Genomic DNA, 19,868 nt, shown 5'->3' with positions numbered 1-19,868 from the left:
ATGTAATGTTCTTGCAAACTTTGCTTGATGGCCCCATGTGTGACTTCAGATGTTGCATTCAGGATGTGCTTTTCATTGAAACAGGGTCTACACATGGGTCAATTTCTGAAGCGGAATACGTGATTGGAATAGTTTTTGTGATGGTGGGATAATGGCATTGTGCATTTGGTGTCTACACAATCACTGCAATCTCTGATGGTTTCTCGCTAAAAGTTAGTGCTGGGTACTTTCCACAACACCCAGCCCCCACCAACCTTTGCTAACACCTGCTGTTTCAAAGTCTAGCATATGTGTGGTACATGCGACTGCCCTGATGGTGACCTGACCCCAGGTCACCCCCCACGCCGCACGGCTCCTCGCATTTGCCCGAGTCTAAGCCCTCTGCTCCGCCGCTGCCGAGGGTTCGCCCCTGGTATCCGGTGACTCTGTTTTCCCCCTATGCTTTTTGCTGTGTTTTCATATTATATTATTGTATTTTGTAGCTTCTGCATTGTAATTCAGGCGCTCCTTGCGCCCCTGCACTCTATGCCCCCCCGCTCCCCACCGCTGCTCCCCCGCGGCCCCGCCCCCTCTTTTCTTCGGTTTTCCTGGCCCTCTCCCATTTACTACCCCGCTCCCGCCACCCAGCTGCTCCTCCCTCCCACTTGGCCTCGTATGGAGGCTGCCCAGCGAAGGTTAGTGTGACCTGACCCCAGGTCACCCCCCACGCCGCACGACTCCTTGCATTTGCCTGAGTCTCTGCCCTCTGCTCCGCTGCTGCCAAGGGTTCGCCCCTGGTATCCGGTGGCTCTGTTTTCCCCATGTGCTTTTTGCTGTGTTTTCCTATTGTATTATTGTATTTTGTAGCTTCTGCATTGTAATTCAGGTGCTCCTTGTGCTCCTGCCCTCTGTGCCCCCCGCTCCATGCCGCTGCTCCCCGTGACCCCACCCCCTTTTTTCTTTGGTTTTCCTGGCCCTCGCCCATTGGCCACCCCGCTCCCGCCTCCTAGCTGCTCCTTTCTCCCACTTCGCCTCTTATGGAGGCCGCGCAGTGGGCGCGCCGCTGGCGCACCAAAGGCAAGCCCGTCTGCCCCTGTCCGCGCCTGGACCGCGCCCAGCGCCAGAACCCCCGGACCCTGCGCCCCCCGCAACGCCAGACTGCACTACGACGCCAGCACCCTCCACACACTCAGCGCCAAACGAGACCACCCCTGCTACCGGTCAACCCTAAAGCGCACCCAAGGGCCCTTCGCCTGCCGGAACTGCAGATTCTCCAGCATCCAGCCGACCAAACCACTGACCAGAGAACCCAACCACCTCCGCTGCATCCTCCTCAACACCCACTCCGCTCGCAAGCACGCCATCGAACTCTGGGACCTCCTAGATACCACCGCCCCCGTCCTGATGTTGCCTTCCTGACAGAGACCTGGCTGAATGCCACCTCAGCACCAGACATCGCCATTGCCATCACACAAGGCTACAAGATCTCCCGCAGAGACCGCACCAACGGAGTGGGAGGGGGAATCGCCATCATCCACAAAGACTCCATCAGAATCTCGACCAACACCAACGACACCCTCACCACCGCCGAGCACATGCACTTCCAGATCCACACAGACCCCAACACCACCCTCAGAGGAACACTTGTCTACAGACCTCCCGGACCACGACCACAGTTCAGCGACACCATAGCCGATCTCGTCAGCACCACGCCCTCGCGTTCACAGACTACATACTCCTCTGGGACTTGAACTGCCACCTCGAGAACAACAACAACGCCAACTCCACCGCCCTGATCGACAACCTCGCCAACCTCGGACTCAAACAGATTGTGACGACACCCACCCACGCCGCTGGACCCCATCTTCTCCACAAGCCCCCACGTCTCCTTCAACTACACCACCGAACCCCACTGGACCGACCACAGATGCGTCCACTTCACCTTCAGGAAACCCACCACACACCACCGCACCCAACAGCTACCACACCGCTGCTGGGGCAAGGTCACCAAGGACCACCCTCGCCCTGAGACCACCCGCCGACCTGACCAACCCAGACGCCGCCGCGACCAACCTCAAACAGTGGATCAACGACTGCGCCAACACCCTCGCCCCTCTTAAGACCTTCACAACCAACCACACCAACAAGAAAACCGCCTGGTTCACCGAAGACCTCCAGATCTCCAAGCACACCTGTCGGAAGCTGGAGAAGGAATTGCTCCACTACCGAACACCCGACAGCCACACAGCCCACAAGAGCGCCACCCTCAGACACCACCAACTCATCAGGGCCGCCAAGAGGACCGCCTTCAAGGACCGCTTAGACAAAAACGCACACAACACCAAAGAGCTCTTCAACATCGTGAAAGAACTCTCCAACACCACCGACATCCCACCATCACAAGACCTGTGCGACTCCCTGGCCACCTTCTTCCACCACAAGATCACCGACATCCACGACAGCTTCAACTCCGACAACCCGGCACCCCCCACCAATACAGAGTCCACCACCCCTGCGACCACCACCCGCACCAGCCGCCTGACCGCCTGGTCCAACGTCATCGACGAAGACACCATCAAAGCCATGAACTCCATCCACTCCGGATCCCCATCTGACCCCTGCCCTCACCACGTCTTCAACAAAGCCAGCACAACCATCGCGCCCCACCTCCGAAAAACAATCAACAGTTCCTTCGAGACAGCAACTTTCCCGGAAAGCTGGAAGCATGCTGAGATGAACGCCCTTCTGAAGAAGCCCAAGGCGGACCCCAAGGACCTCAAGAACGTCCGGCCCATCTCCCTGCTCCCGTTCCCGGCAAAAGTAACAGAGAAGATTGTCAACAAACAGCTAACCCGCTACCTTGAAGACAACCACATACTGGACCTCTCACAATCCGGTTTTCGCAGCAACCACAGCACCGAGACCGCCCTCATCGCCGCCACTGACGACATCAGGATCCTGATGGACAAAGGAGAAACGGCCTCCCTCATCCTCCTGGACCTATCAGCAGCCTTCGACACAGTCTGCCACCGCACCCTATCAGCACACCTCTATGACGCTGGGATTCAAGAGAAGGCCCTAGCCTGGACCACATCCTTCCTCTCCGGCAGAACCCAGAGCGTCCACCTCCCACCCTTCCGCTCGAAATCCACCGAGATCATCTGCGGCGTCCCACGTGGTTCGTCCCTCAGCCCGACACTGTTCAATATCTACATGGCACCGCTCGCCCACGTCGCACGGCAACATAACCTCAACATCATCTCCTAAGCCGATGACAACCAGCTGATCATATCTCTCACAGAAGACCCCCTCACCGCCAAACCCAACCTCCACAGAGTAATGAAGGCCGTTGCCGACTGGATGAAGGACAGCAGACTGAAGCTAAACTCAGACAAGACGGAGGTCCTCATTCTCTGACCCACCCCATCAGCCTGGGATGACTCTTGGTGGCCAACATCGCTAGGCACAGCCCCGGAACCCACAGACCACGCACCAACCTGGGGGTCATCCTCGACTCCACCCTCTCCATGACCAGGCAAGTCAACGCCGTCTCTGCGTCCTGCTTCAACACCCTCCGCATGCTCCACAGGATCTTCAAGTGGATCCCACCCGACACAAGGAAGACCGTCACCCAGGCCCTCATCACCAGCAGACTAGACTACGGGAACGCCCTATACTCAGGAACAACAACCAAGCTCTTGAAACGACTACAACGAATCCAGAACGCCTCGGCACGACTGATCCTCAACGTCCCCAGACGCAGCCACATCACACCCCACCTGAGAGGCCTGCACTGGCTCCCCGTCAACAAGAGGATCACCTTCAAACTCCTCATCCACACACACTAAGCCCTCCACAACACCGGACCTACATACCTCAACAACCGACTCAGCTTCCACATCCCCACCCGAAGACTCCGCTCAGCCAACCTCGCCCTCGCCACAGTTCCTTGTATCCAGAAAACCACCGCCGGCGGCAGATCCTTCTCCTACCTCTCCGCCAAAACCTGGAACACTCTCCCCACCAGCCTACGACAGACTCAGGACCTGCTGGCTTTCAGAAAACTCCTCAAGACCGGCTCTTCGATCAGTAGCGCCCCCCCTCCCCCCAGCGCCTTGAGACACTCACAGGTATGTAGCGAGTTTAACAAATGGATTGATTGATTGATACCGAACATTGTTGTCACAACATTTTTCAAGAGAAATATTATAGCCCAAGTATTGTTTTAAAAAATATCGCCACATTTGAGTAGAAAATAGAAAACCTACACTCAGTGGGATGATGTTTTTTTTTAGAATAGTTAGAACTCTGGATTTACAACAATCAATATTTCTGACAACAGTATTCTGACATACAGCCAGTCTGATATTAACACGAGGAGAGATCTTTGCCTTTCACTTGCAATATTTCGGTGGTCGAAATAAATTTAGGGGGAGCTGGATATATAAGAGACATTTGAGTACCTTAGGGTAACAATAGAGTAGAGAATGGAAAGTGTGTGAGACATTTAAATGCTTTGGCATTAGAAATATGGTACAGATGGAGGGGACTATACTGAGACGTTTAAATAGCTAGAAGGTAGGAATACAGTAGAGGTGGAAAGGAGGGTAAGAGAGAGATTTAAATATTTAAATGGCAGAAATGCCGCAGTTTGGAGAGTGGGATGAAAGAAACCATTGCATAGTCAAATGGTAAAAACAAAGTAGGGGTAAGTAAAGGAATGAGAGAGACATTTAAATATTTCAATGGTAGAAGCAGAGAGGGAATGAGGGAGATATTTCAATATTTCAGTGGTAGGAATGCAACTGAGTTATTTAAATAGTCAAATGTTAGAAATAGTGTTGAGGTTGAAAGGTAAACGAGAGAGATAGTTACATTTTCAATGACAGAAATTCAACTAAGATGAGAGGGCGTGGGTATGGAAAAGACCTTTGAATATCTGTGTTCAAATGGGAAGTGGGGTTACAGGCGATACATTTAAATACTTCAATGTCAGAAATAGAGCAGAGGTTTTCGAGGATATGGGAAAGATACTAAAATATTTTAGGAGTAGGAATATGGCTGAGGAAGATATTGGAAAGACATTGAAATGTTTCGGGGGTAAGAGTGTAAGAGAGCAAGCTATGGGAGACACATTAAAATATTCTTGATTAAGAATATGAGAGAGGAGGATATGGGAGAGGAATTTAAATACTGTTATTAATAGTGTGCCTTTGACATTCTAGCATTTTGCAAATTATTAATTGATAGAGAGTTTAATATAAGGATGAAGAGGTATCTATCTGTGCAGTGGAACTGACGTATAATGTTTTAAATTTTTTTATATTGACAAAATAAAGTGAATGTTTTTCTGAAAGAAAGAAAAAAGGGAGCTTGAGCTTAGCTCGCACCTTTATCTATCCTTCAGTTGGCACAGAAAGGTTAAACATTGTCCAGAAACCAAAATATCCTCAGTTTTGATTAAGGGTGGGCGGAATTCCCAGGGTTTCACTCTGCAGGATTCATCAGAGTTACATGAAAGCTCTGCAAATTCCACGAAGATCATCAAAAGGGCAGGATTGGTCGTCGTGCTGCTCGTGCTGATTTTAAGCACCAGGAACTCGTTTCGAGCTGAAAAATCATCACAAACGTCATCATGCGGCGTGCTAGAGGGCACTGCTTCTCAAGTTGATCTTGTAGCCGCTCGAGTAGATTTTCTCCTCGCGCTCAAGTAGATTTTCTACTCGAGCTCGAACTGCTGCAACCGCCCGCGTTGGGAAAATCTCGCCGGCTGCTGTCCTAGAGACAGTAAATTGCGCTAGGAGACGCCAAATCTCGCTTGCGCTCACCAATTTAATGTAGGCGAGTCAAGCATGAGAACAAACTTCGCCAAGCAGCAGTTGGCGAAATTTGCCCAGCACTCCGCATTACATGCTGAACGGTGAGTGGCCAAAACTCGCCAACTCCGCTGGTGGAGCAGAATTTATCCCCCACCCCTAGTTTGATGTCCATCTTCACTCTAACCAGTTCACTAATAGAAACATGTGTCATTTTAGGAGGCCAATGTTGATAACAGCTTTGTGTGATTCAAGGCTGAGTCAGCAGGTGGCGCTCCAAGACAGGATTGAAAATCATGTTTTAGCATTTCCTCGGAGGCGAGCCAGTGATCAGAAGAGTGAGCCAAGGCAACGCTGAGGTAACAAGCACTTACAACTACAATAGCTTTCGCCTTTCCCTACCGTCTCATCAAAGGGCTATCGATCATCGGTTTCGTAGAGAGGGTTGGCTATGCGCATGCGCTAACAAACGCCATGAACACAGTAACTTACTCTCAGTCCAGATTTACATGCGCCTCCATGAACTTTAATGTGTTTGAAAATATTTACATAGGTGCTTTGGCACAGGCGCATCACGCTGCCCACATTATTCTGGGAGTTACCTCCATTAAGTCAGGTTGTAAATTATGCCAGGGTGGGCACTTTCGTGCAATGCATTCCAACAAGATCATTGCACCAGGTTCTAAAGTTTGCCACCAGAGAGCAACGTGCATTGGACGCCCTGAAGTTGACAAAACATATCACCATTGTGACAGGGTCTATATTTTACCAGGAGTTGGCATCACGCCACCGATGCCCACATGGTGCTAGGAAATGCCACCATTAAGCAAGGGGCAGCATTTTACCAGAAGGGGTCAAGGGGTATCTTCCCATGGTTGCCCAGAAGATGACAAAAGCTTTGTTCCAGGTTAAACTTTTTACCATAGTGGGATGGGCAGCTTGCGTGGGTGGCACCAGTTGTCAAGAATTAACGTCATTTTGCAATGGCCCGCATCTTATGCAATGGCCAGCATCCCATGCAATGGCCAGCATCTTATGCAATGGCCAGCATCCTATGTAATGGCCAGCATCTTATGCAATGGCCAGCATCCCATGCAATGGCCAGCATCTTATGCAATGGCCAGCATCCCATGCAATGGCCAGCATCTTATGCAATGGCCAGCATCCTATGTAATGGCCAGCATCTTATGCAATGGCCAGCATCCCATGCAATGGCCAGCATCTTATGCAATGGCCAGCATCCTATGTAATGGCCAGCATCTTATGCAATGGCCAGCATCCCATGCAATGGCCAGCATCTTATGCAATGGCCAGAATCCTATGTAATGGCCAGCATCCTATGCAATGGCCAGCATCTTATGCAATGGCCAGCATCCTATGTAATGGCCAGCATCCTATGTAATGGCCAGCATCCTATGCAATGGCCAGCATCTTATGCAAAGGCCAGCATCGTATGCAATGGCCAGCATCCTATGCAATGGCCAGCATCTTATGCAAAGGCCAGCATCTTATGCAAGGGCCAGCATCTTATGCAATGGCCAACATCCTATGCAATGGCCAGCATCCTATGCAATGGCCAGCATCTTATGCAATGGCCAGCATCTTATGCAATGGCCAGCATCTTATGCAATGGCCAGCATACTATGTAATGGCCAGCATCTTATGCAATGGCCAGCATCCTATGTAATGGCCAGCATCCTATGCAATGGCCAGCATCTTATGCAATGGCCAGCATCCTATGTAATGGCCAGCATCCTATGTAATGGCCAGCATCCTATGCAATGGCCAGCATCTTATGCAATGGCCAGCATCCTATGCAATGGCCAGCATCTTATGCAAAGGCCAGCATCTTATGCAAGGGCCAGCATCTTATGCAATGGCCAGCATCCTATGCAATGGCCAGCATCCTATGCAATGGCCAGCATCTTATGCAATGGCCAGCATCTTATGCAATGGCCAGCATCTTATGCAATGGCCAGCATCCTATGTAATGGCCAGCATCTTATGCAATGGCCAGCATCCTATGTAATGGCCAGCATCCTATGCAATGGCCAGCATCTTATGCAATGGCCAGCATCCTATGTAATGGCCAGCATCCTATGAAATAGCCAGCATCCTATGCAATGGCCAGCATCTTATGCAAAGGCCAGCATCATATGCAATGGCCAGCATCCTATGCAATGGCCAGCATCTTATGCAAAGGCCAGCATCTTATGCAAGGGCCAGCATCTTATGCAATGGCCAGCATCTTATGTAATGGCCAGCATCCTATGCAATGGCCAGCATCTTATGCAATGGCCAGCATCTTATGCAATGGCCAGCATCCTATGCAATGGCCAGCATCTTATGCAAAGGCCAGCATCTTATGCAAGGGCCAGCATCTTATGCAATGGCCAGCATCCTATGCAATGGCCAGCATCCTATGCAATGGCCAGCATCTTATGCAAAGGCCAGCATCTTATGCAAAGGCCAGCATCTTATGCAAGGGCCAGCATCCTATGCAAAGGCCAGCATCTTATGCAAGGGCCAGCATCCTATGCAATGGCCAGCATCTTATGCAAAGACCAGCATCTCATGCAATGGCCAGCATCCTATGCAATGGCCAGCATCTTATGCAAAGGCCAGCATCTTATGCAAGGGACAGCATCGTATGCAATGGCCAGCATCCTATGCAATGGCCAGCATCTTATGCAATGGCCAGCATCTTATGCAATGGCCAGCATCCTATGCAATGGCCAGCATCCTATGCAATGGCCAGCATCTTATGCAATGGCCAGCATCTTATGCAATGGCCAGCATCCTATGTAATGGCCAGCATCCTAAAAGCTTTGTTCCAGGTTAAACTTTTTACCATAGTGGGATGGGCAGCTTGCGTGGGTGGCACCAGTTGTCAAGAATTAACGCCATTTTGCAATGGCCAGCATCTTATGCAATGGCCAGCATCTTATGCAATGGCCAGCATCTTATGCAATGGCCAGCATCCTATGTAATGGCCAGCATCCTATGCAATGGCCAGCATCCTATGCAATGGCCAGCATCTTATGCAAAGGCCAGCATCCTATGCAATGGCCAGCATCCTATGCAATGGCCAGCATCTTATGCAAAGGCCAGCATCTTATGCAATGGCCAGCATCTTATGCAATGGCCAGCATCTTATGCAATGGCCAGCATCCTATGCAATGGCCAGCATCTTATGCAATGGCCAGCATCCTATGCAATGGCCAGCATCCTATGCAATGGCCAACATCTTATGCAATGGCCAGCATCTTACCTGTGACAGGCATCATGCCATGGATATCCACACGGTGCCAAGAATTACAGTCATTCTGTGCGGGCCAGTATTTTAACACTGGTGGCCAGTGGATATTCTGCCACAAATACCCATAAGCTGCCAGGAACTGCGCATGCCAGGGATGCCACAAGGTACCAAGAAGTACAAACATTATGCAGAATCAACATCTGACCCAGGTGGCATGCTCTCACCCCTCAGATGTGTACACACACTCAGAGATAAAACATGCATGCATGTACAAAAAGCAAGTGTGACCATATGCACGCGCATACACAGAGACGCATGCACGCACACAAAGAAAGCATCAGCTTATAAAAAAAGCTTCCCTCTTGGCTCAGCTGCTATTAGACTCTTGCTCCTACCTACTCTGGGCAGCCATTTCTCTCCTTTGCTGGGGCTGGCTCCAGCTCTCAGTCAGTGGTCCTGGGGGGAGGGATGGACAGGAGCACATTGGGCTGCCAAGGGGTGGACAGGTAATCCACCAGGACCTTGGAGGAGAGATTGACTGATTGGGAGGCCTCGGGGCACGGGGAAGTGTACAAGAGAGAAATAGTAATGGAGTGGAGTTGGGCCTTCCGTGGTGGCGAGCGCCATGTGCCTTGCTTGGGAGTCAAGCTATCCTGGCCGAAGACGGCTGATAGCCAGAAACCGGTCCTAGGATGCTTGATTCCGGTCCAGGAAAGACATGGCTTGACAGTTCGGGCTGGACTGTTCCCATGAGGCACAGGGCTAAGACTGATTTGCATCTGGCCATGTCTGAACTGGGGTGGCTTGGTGAGCAAAAGAACGATGGATTAAACCCAGATCTGTGACTGAGGGTGAATGTTTTGCCATTGTGCAACATTCCGTCCATCATCTTGTTTGTTTTGCTGTTCACCCTATGTGGGAAGGGTATGCCCAGGCGGGGGTCCCTTGCTCACTACGCCACTGGAGTCAAGCTATCCTGGCTAAAGACGGCTGATAGCCAGAAACCGGTCCTAGGATGCTTGATTCCGGTCCAGGAAAGACATGGCTTGGCAGTTCGGGCTGAACTGTTCCCATGAGGCACAGGGTCAAGACTGATTTGCATATGGCCATGTCTGAACTGGGGTGGCTTGGTGAGCAAAAGAACGATGGATTAAACCCAGATCTGTGACTGGGGGTGAATGTTTTGCCATTGTGCAACATTCCGTCCATCATCTTGTTTGTTGTGCTTGGGCAGCCAGCGCTCTCATATTTTTCGTAGGTGGAAGATTCTCTGGTGGAGCTTTCCTCCTCTGGTGGGAGGTTCCTTTCATGTTTATCTTTCCTCTTGCTAGAGAGGAGTCTGTTATTCCCTTGATGTTGTGGCACGTGTCCTTTTAGAAAAACAGGCGCAATGGACCCACCTCAAGGCCATGCGTGTTATCGCTGTTAAGATGAAACCCAAAAATAAGACGAAGGAGCAGCAGAGAGCAGGGGAGAAATAGTAGCTTATCTAGCATTTGTTTACAGTGTTTCTGCCACTACTGCCGCCCCATAGTCTTTTTAAGCGCAAGTCAAAACCAATGTTGCAGCTTCCAGAAGGTGAACCCCTCATTTGCTTGCATCTGGAGGGTTGTAATGCCATGCCGCTCTGTTACTTCCCAGACTCTACACTTGCAACCCCTTGAGGGCCTGGCATCCTACACAGTGCAGCTTGTCTCATCCAAGGCCTGGAGGAATACGGTCACATCATCCGCATCCTGATGGAACGTTATTGGCTTCCCTTGCCGGCACGAACCATCCTCAATCAGGTTGCATCATTTAGAAAGCCATCACGCGAGCACCCCAGTTTATCTGGTAAGCAAGCGCACCACCTCTGGTGGCTCTTGGCACACCTGCAGCCAGGACACCGCCAGGATGCAGGTGAAGAAGTGTGAAAAGAAAAAAGCAGCCGTCCTTTTACATCTTTACACTCAGGATCTGGAACAACATCCCCGCATCCATTAGGACTTAGCAAACCATGCTCCCTTTTAGGAAATAATTGAACATGCACCTTTTTAAAGAACACTACATCACAATTCATCAATAGTCCACAAACCAACTGGCCTGTCATAGCAGCCTTGGTGCTCATGAGATAAAGAGACAGGAATTGTAGAAGGGGTGGAAGAAAGAGGCACGAGGTGGGATCAAGACCAGGCGGCCTCGGTATTCATGAGATAAAGAGACAGGAAGTGTAGGGGGTGGAAGAAAGAGGCGTGAGGTGGAATCAAGGCCAGGCAGCCTCGGTGTTAAGGAGAAAAAGAAACAGGAAGTGTAGGGGGTGGAAGAAAGAGGCATGAGGTGGAATCAAGACCAGGCAGCCTCTGTATTCATGAGATAAAGAAACAGGAAGTGTAGGGGGTGGAAGAAAGAGGCATGAGGTGGAATCAAGACCAGGCAGCCTCGGTGTTCATGAGATAAAGAGACAGGGAGTGTAGGGGGTGGAAGAAAGAGGTGTGAGGTGGAATCAAGACCAGACAGCCTCAGTATTCATGTGATAAAGAAACAGGAAGTGTAGGGGGTGGAAGAAAGAGGCATGAGGTGGAATCAAGACCAGGCAGCCTCGGTGTTCATGAGATAAAGAGACAGGGAGTGTAGGGGGTGGAAGAAAGAGGTGTGAGGTGGAATCAAGACCAGACAGCCTCAGTATTCATGTGATAAAGAGACAGGAAGTGTAGGGGGGTGGAAGAAAGAGGCATGAGGTGGAATCAAGACCAGGCAGCCTCGGTGTTCATGAGATAAAGAGACAGGGAGTGTAGGGGGTGGAAGAAAGAGGTGTGAGGTGGAATCAAGACCAGACAGCCTCAGTATTCATGTGATAAAGAAACAGGAAGTGTAGGGGGTGGAAGAAAGAGGCATGAGGTGGAATCAAGACCAGGCAGCCTCGGTGTTCATGAGATAAAGAGACAGGGAGTGTAGGGGGTGGAAGAAAGAGGTGTGAGGTGGAATCAAGACCAGACAGCCTCAGTATTCATGTGATAAAGAGACAGGAAGTGTAGGGGGGTGGAAGAAAGAGGCATGAGGTGGAATCAAGACCAGGCAGCCTCGGTGTTCATGAGATAAAGAGACAGGGAGTGTAGGGGGTGGAAGAAAGAGGTGTGAGGTGGAATCAAGACCAGGCAGCCTCTGTATTCATGAGATAAAGAAACAGGAAGTGTAGGGGGTGGAAGAAAGAGGCATGAGGTGGAATCAAGACCAGGCAGCCTCGGTGTTCATGAGATAAAGAGACAGGGAGTGTAGGGGGTGGAAGAAAGAGGTGTGAGGTGGAATCAAGACCAGACAGCCTCAGTATTCATGTGATAAAGAGACAGGAAGTGTAGGGGGGTGGAAGAAAGAGGCATGAGGTGGAATCAAGGCTAGACTGCACAATGAGTTGGTAAACTCAGCATTTGCCAGTGCTGGTGGCGGGCTACTAAGAGAACCTTTTGGCCTCTGCCCTTATTGTTTTCCACATGAAGCACCGCTTGCCTGGCAAGGAACAGCTCCTTCATTGACGGGCCACCTCCGCCTCATGGTGGGGTTGCGGTGTAACACTCCCTATCTTGCACTACTTCAGTTCACACACATCCATCCATTTACTGAGCAATAAAACTCGCCCAAGGAGGAAAACAAATAAATTAATCCAACAATTCCTTTCCTTCTAGCCCGCGGTTTTGCCACCCGTCCCTAATGGTACGCAGCACAACTGCGCTTGCTTCACTATTAGGCCTGGCGCTGCCTCTCCATGACAGGTACCGCTCAGTTATACTTAATGAACCTTCAAAAAATAAACCCCTCGCACTACAGGTGTGTGATGGCTGTCTGCAAGCCTAGCAGCGGGCTCCGGCTTCTGCTGGTGGAATACTAATATGGCAGTCTTCAAAGGAAAGGGCCCTGCCAGCCAACATGTCTTCCCAGCTGCCTTGTGGGACCGCGCAGCGGATTAATTCAAACTCCAGGAGCTCAGCGAGCAGGCTCAAGTGCCTCTGGGCACTCCGCGCCCCCACGGATGAGCGGGTTCTTTTAAAAATTGCGATGCATTAAACAAAGAAATTCTGTTTGAGATAGAAGCCTGGGCCTCAGAGCCTCCCTGAAACAGGAAAAAATCATTATAACATATAAAAAAAAGTGGCTTTTCCAGTATGGAAGGCCTATAGCGACTATCGGAGAAGCTTCCACGTGTACAGAATATTTGATGCACACATTGGTGCTGTGTACATAGAATCATGAACTGCAGAAGAGAAGGCCAGAGGATGAGCTCGGACAAAGCTTAAAAATATATCATTTAATTGCAGGATAAATTGGTTGCTTTCAGAACCAGCCTTGTACACTTTTGGTTATTTTATCACCTACCTTGTATAATTTTTTGCTTTCATTTTGTACAATGTACTAGTCCGTCCCATAACAGCTATTTTTTGGTAGTAAAAACCACATTTTTTTCTGGGGTCATTTTGACTATTCTTGGACCAGGGCATTGTCCTGGTCTGTTCTTAACCCTTTGTATGTCTGTTAGACAGACCAAGCTAGAGTGGGGGCACTTTCCTCAAACGCGTCCCAGTTGGCCAATGGGCATCATTTTGGTACGCTTGCAAGTGCTGTGAGTTCCCCTTTGATGCCTTGCTGTTCTGCCTTGAGTGACAAGAAACCTTGAAGGTGACGGCTGTGGGCAACAAAGGCTACTTAGTGACACATGGGTAAACAGAAATTTGTGAGCAATTTATTCCTCCTTCCCAATATTTTCATTTGTTCCCATCAATGGGCACATTTTCATTAGTTGTTAAAGATGCCACGGTACCAATTGATTTGTGTAAGCGGAGTTCTTTTTATTAGTGTTATCACAAGATTTCATCCATTTTTGCTCAATTCTTATTTGTCCAATATGCAGTTAGATCTTACAACAAGGGACAGAACAGCCGACACGTGTTTCGCCCTGTTTGGCTGGTCGAGCCAGGGCTTTCTCAAGGCTATTTTACAGTTTTTACACTGGTTTACCAGGCAGCGAGGTGTCACGAACATTCACATAGTGATGTACATATCCTCAGTATTCTTTATAAAAATGTGTCAAGAAGAGCAGTGAGAGTCAGGACAGGGGTCTCCGGGTAAATCCTTAGTGGCACATATAAGGCCCACGCTGACTCTATAGAGGAAAGCGCCGAGAAGCCAAAAGTTAACACCTATTCCCCACGGTGATGGTCAGGTTATTAAATTAGTGTTTTATTTTGCTCACCCCACTACCTTTTCACTCAAATGAACTGGGAAATCCTTTTTTTAACTTTTGCTTGTAAAAGAATGCTTGTAAACTACCACCAGTTCATGAGCTGGACTGTGTGAGTGCGTAAAGATATCAGCTCCATTCCCTAGGGCACCTAGCTAAAAGGGTAAGGGTTTCTTCACAGTGGCATGAGCAGGGCGCTGAAGAGGCGTAGAATGAGTCAAGTCAAGTCAAGTCAGAGAATTTATATAGCGCACTACATACCCAGAGGGTCTCAAGGCGCTTAGGAAGGGGAGGAGGATTACTTGTCAAATATCCACGTTTTAAGTTGCTTTCTGAATGCTAGGTGGTTCTGGGTAAGGCGAAGGTGAGCGGGGAGTGAGTTCCATGTTTTAGCAGCCAGGTATGAGAAGGATCTGCCTCCCATGGTGGTCTTGTTGATGCGAGGTACAGTGGCGAGGGCTTGGTTGGAAGAACGTAGTTGGCGGGAGGGGGTGTAGAAGGACAGTCGTGAGTTGAGGCATTCCGGTCCGATGTCGTAGAGTGATTTGTGTGCGTGGGTTAGCAGTCGGAAAGTGATTCTCTTATTGACGGGTAGCCAGTGGAGGTCTTTCAGGTGACCAGAGATGTGTTCGTTGCGCGGGATGTCTAATATGATCCTGGCTGAGGCGTTTTGGATTCGTTGGAGTTTCTTCTGGAGTTTAGCGGTAGTACCTGCGTAGAGGGTGTTTCCGTAGTCCAGTCGGCTCGTGACCAGAGCATGGGTGACTGTTTTCCTGGTTTCGGTGGGGATCCAGTGAAATGTTATTTTGAGCATGCGAAGAATGTTGAAGCTGGATGAGGATACGGCGCCGACTTGTCTGTTCATTGAGAGTGAAGAATCCAGGATGACGCCTAGGTTCCGTGCGTGGTCAGTCGGGATGGGTGCTTTTCCAAGGGCTTCCGGCCACCAAGAGTCGTCCCATGCAGAGGGGGATGTACCTAAGATGAGGACTTCTGTTTTGTCTGAGTTCAGTTTCAGACGGCTTTGTTTCATCCATTCGGCAACTTCTTTCATTCCTTCGTGTAGGTTACTTTTGGCGGTGCTGGGGTCATTGGTGAGAGAAAGGATTAGTTGAGTGTCATCCGCGTAAGAGATGATGCTGAGGTTGTGTTGGCGGGCGATGGCCGCGAGGGGGCTCATGTATACGTTGAAGAGGGTGGGGCTGAGTGAGGATCCTTGTGGTACGCCACAGATGACTTCAGTGGCCTCGGACTTGAATGGTGGAAGGCGGACTCTCTGGGTTCTTCCGGTGAGGAACGAGGTGATCCATTCAAGTGCTTTTCCTTGTATTCCGATGTTGTTGAGGCGTTGTAAAAGGGTGCTCTGGTAGACTGTGTCGAATGCTACAGAGAGGTCGAGGAGGATGAGGGCGACTGTGTCTCCATTGTCCAGTAGAGTTCGAATGTCGTCTATTGCTGCGATGAGGGCGGTCTCAGTGCTGTGTTTTGCTCGGAAGCCAGATTGTGAGGAGTCGAGGGATTTGTTGGCTTCGAGGAAAGCGGCGAGCTGGTTGTTGACAGCTTTCTCGATGACTTTGGCCGGGAATGGAAGGAGCGAAATGGGGCAGTAATTTTTGAGTTCAGTGGGGTCCGCTGTGGGTTTCTTCAGAAGGGCGGTGAGTTCAGCGTGTTTCCAGTGTTCTGGGAAGGTGGCGGAGTTGAAGGAGCAGTTGATGACGTGTCGGAGGTGCGGTGCTATGACGGAGTCTGCTTTGTTGAAGATGTGGTGAGGACATGGGTCTGTGGGGGATCCTGAGTGGATGGAATTCATCAGGCGGATGGTGTCCTCAGTGGAGATTGGATTCCAGTCGTTAAGGGTGTTCACGGGGGGAGAATGTTCAGCAAATGGTTGGGTGGGATGGTCTCCGGGTTGGTTGTCGAAGCTGTTGTGGATGTCTGCAATCTTGTTGTGGAAGAATGAGGCTAGGGAGTCGCAGAGGGCTTGAGAGGGGGTGATGTCGTTGGAGTTGGCAGAGGGATTGGAAAATTCCTTGACGATGTTGAAAAGTTCCTTGCTGTATTGGGCGTTGTTGTCGAGTCGATCCTTGAATGCTGTTTTCTTGGCCTTTCGGATTAGTTGGTGGTGAGTGCGGGTGGCGTTTTTGAAGGCGTCCTTGGTGCTAGTGGTTGGGTCTTTTTTCCAGGCCTTTTCAAGGGAGCGGCAGAGTTTCTTGGACTTCTTAAGATCATCATTGAACCATGAGGCCTTCTTGTTGCCAGGTTTGCTTTGACGTTTTTTCAGTGGTGCTAAGGTGTCGGCGGTGTTGGATAACCATAGGGTGAGGTTGGCGGCGGCTTGGTTTGGGTTAGAAGAGTGGGCTGGGGTGTTTAGAAGGAGCGATGCGGAGATCTGGTCAGTGGTGATTTTGTTCCAGTTTCTTTGCAGAGTTGGTTGGAGGTGGTTGGTGGGTTTCGGCTTGTTGTAGGTGAAGTGAATGCAGCTGTGGTCAGTCCAGAGGAGATCCGTAGTGTGGCTGAAGGAGACATGATTGCTGGAGGTGAAGATGGGGTCGAGTGTGTGACCTGCGATGTGGGTGGGGGAAGTGACTAGTTGTTTAAGTCCGAGGTTGGCGAGGTTGTCCAAGAGGGTGGTGGTGTTGCGGTCGTTGATCTTTTCAAGGTGAAAGTTGAGGTCTCCCAGAAGGATGTAATCTTTGGAGGGGAGCGCGTGTGGAGTGATGAAGTCCGTGATGTCTTCACTGAATTTTGCGCGGGGTCCTGGAGGTCCAGGGGTTCCAACTTCTTCAAGCAGCAGCTGGACAGCTGCCAAAGTAGCTACATGAGGGACCTATTGTTCCACTTCAGTGGAGCCTTTTTCCTGTGGTCTAGTGTTTCGAGGCACAACATTACGTGTCATGAAGCCCTACTCGTGGTCAACGACCGCTGAGCCTGTCACCAGCCTATGGCGCCCCCACGCACTACTGCCTGCCTGCCTGCTGCCAGGAATCCAGTTGCCTAGCTGATTCTGCTTCCTGCTCTGCTCTGCCGATCGGACGACCCAGCTGCGGCTGAGCCGCCCGCCCTAGACTCTTCCCGCCGCAGCCTCCCTGCGGCCCGCCCCCTGCCAGCCCATTCGCCGCCCCGCTCCCACCACCCAGCTGCCCCTCCCTCCCGGCTCCTTACTTATGATGACCTCAGAGCGAGCGCGCAGCGGACGCGCTCAGCGGGCGCGCCGATTGTGCGCCAAAGGCAAGCCCGTCTGCGCCTGTCCGCGCCTGGACCGCGCCCAGCACCAGGAACCCTGGATCCCGTCGATGCCAACGTACCCGACGAACCTACGATGCCGCCACCCTCCAGGCTCTCAACACCGGCCGGAACCCCACCTGCTACCTGGCCACCCCGAAACGCACCCACGGACCCTTCACCTGCCAGAAGTGCAAATTCACCTGCATCCGCCAAGGACCAGCACCCGCCAAACCTACCACCGGCTAGAATCACCTCAAGTGCATCCTCTCAACACCCGCTCCGTCCACAAGCACGCAGTTGAACTCTGGAACCTCCTAGACACAACAGCACCGGACGTCGCCTTCCTCACGGAAACCTGGATGAACGCCTCCTCAGCCCCTGACATCTCCATAGCCATCCCGGAGGGCTACAAGATCACCCGGAGGGACCGCATCAACCAAACCGGAGGAGGCATCGCTATCGTCCACAGAAACAACATCCGCATCATAACCAACTCAGACGACACCCTCCCCACCGCCGAAAACCTGCACTTCCAGATTCACACCGACCCCAGGACTACCCTCAGAGGCACCCTAATCTACAGGCCACTAGGTCCACGCACTCAATTCAGCGAAGCCATCGCAGACTTCGCAAGCCCGCATGCCCTCGCCTCCCCAGACTACATCCTCCTAGGAGACCTCAACTTCCACCTGGAGAACAACAATGACAGCAACACCACCACCCTGCTGGACAACCTCGCAAACCTCGGACTCAAGCAACTGGTGAACACGCCCACCCACTACGCCGGCCACACGCTTGATCCCGTCTTCTCCTCCAGCAAGCACATCTCCTTCAGCCACTCCACCGGACTCCACTGGACAGACCACAGCTGCGTCCACTTCGCCTTCAAGAAAACCACCACCCACCACCACCCGCAACAGGCCCCCCGCAGAAGCTGGAGCAAGATCACCCCCGACCAGCTCACCACCTCCCTCAGCGGGAACCCTCCCAACATCACGACGGATCCCACCGAAGCAGCCCGCAACCTCGCACAATGGATCACCGACTGCGCCGATGAACTCGCACCACTGAAGAAACCACCCAGCTGGCCCCACAGCAAGAAAGCCTCATGGTTCATGGACGACCTCATAAACTCCAAGAAAACATGCCGCTCCCTGGAGAAAACCTGGCGCCAGAACCAGACAACAGAGAATATGACAGCCCTCAAGAACGCCACCCGCAAGCACCACCAACTGATCCGGACCGCCAAGAGAACCACCTACAAACAGCGCCTGGACAACAACACCCACAACAGCAAGGAACTCTTCTACACGTCAAAGAGCTCTCCAACCCCAGTGCCAGCAACAAAGACATTACACCCTCGCAAGACCTCTCCATCTCACTCGCCTCGTTCTTCCACCGCAAGATCGCCAACATACACTACAGCTTTGGCGCACAGACCAACGAACCAACCACTGTACCAGCGCACCCAACCGCCACCATCTGCACCTGGAACCCGGTCAGCACCGAAGACACCGCCCGCACTATGAGCACCATCCACTCCGGCTCCCCCACCGACCCATGTCCACACCACATCTTCAACAAAGCTGACTCCATCATTGCACCCCAACTCTGCGACGTCATCAACAGCTCCTTCGCATCAGCCACCTTCCCAGAGAGCTGAACTCTGACAAAACGGAAGTCCTCATCCTCGGACCCTCGCCCTCCACCTGGGACGACTCCTGGCGGCCACCGGCAGTGGGCACCGCACCCAAGCCAACGGACCATGCATGCAACCTGGGCTTCATCCTGGACTCCTCCCTCACGAGGACCAAGCAAGTCAACCCCGTCTCATCGTCCTGTTTCAACACCCTGTGCATGCTCCAAAAATCTTCCGATGGATCCCCACCGCAACCAGGAAGACGGTCACCCAGGCCCTCGTCACCAGCCGCCAGGACTACGGTAACACCCTCTACGCCGGAACCACAGCCAAGTTCCAGAAAAGACTACAGCGCATCCAGAACGCCTCGGCAAGACTCATCTTGGACATCCCCCGCCACAGCCACATCTCTGCCCATCTGAAGAACCTGCACTGGCTCCCCGTCAGCAAGAGAATCACATTCCGACTTCTCACCCACGCACACAAGGCTCTCCACGATGCGGGCCCCAGGTACCTCAACAACCGCCTCGCATTCTACACGCCTACCCGCCAGCTCCTCTCCGCCAGCCTCGCCCTCGCCACCGTCCCACGTATTCGCAAAGCCAACGCCGGAGGAAGATCCTTCTCCTACCTTGCAGCCAAGACATGGAACTCCCTCCCCACCCACATCCGGCTGACACAGTACCATCTCGCCTTCAGGAAGCAACTCAAGACCTGGTTGTTCGAGCAGTAGCAACCCCC

The sequence above is a fragment of the Lissotriton vulgaris genome, chromosome 12, assembly GCF_964263255.1.
Source record: "Lissotriton vulgaris chromosome 12, aLisVul1.2, whole genome shotgun sequence".
Lineage (NCBI taxonomy): Eukaryota > Metazoa > Chordata > Amphibia > Caudata > Salamandridae > Lissotriton > Lissotriton vulgaris.
The sequence above is the reverse complement of the archived record's forward strand: the minus strand, read 5'-3'. Positions refer to the sequence as shown.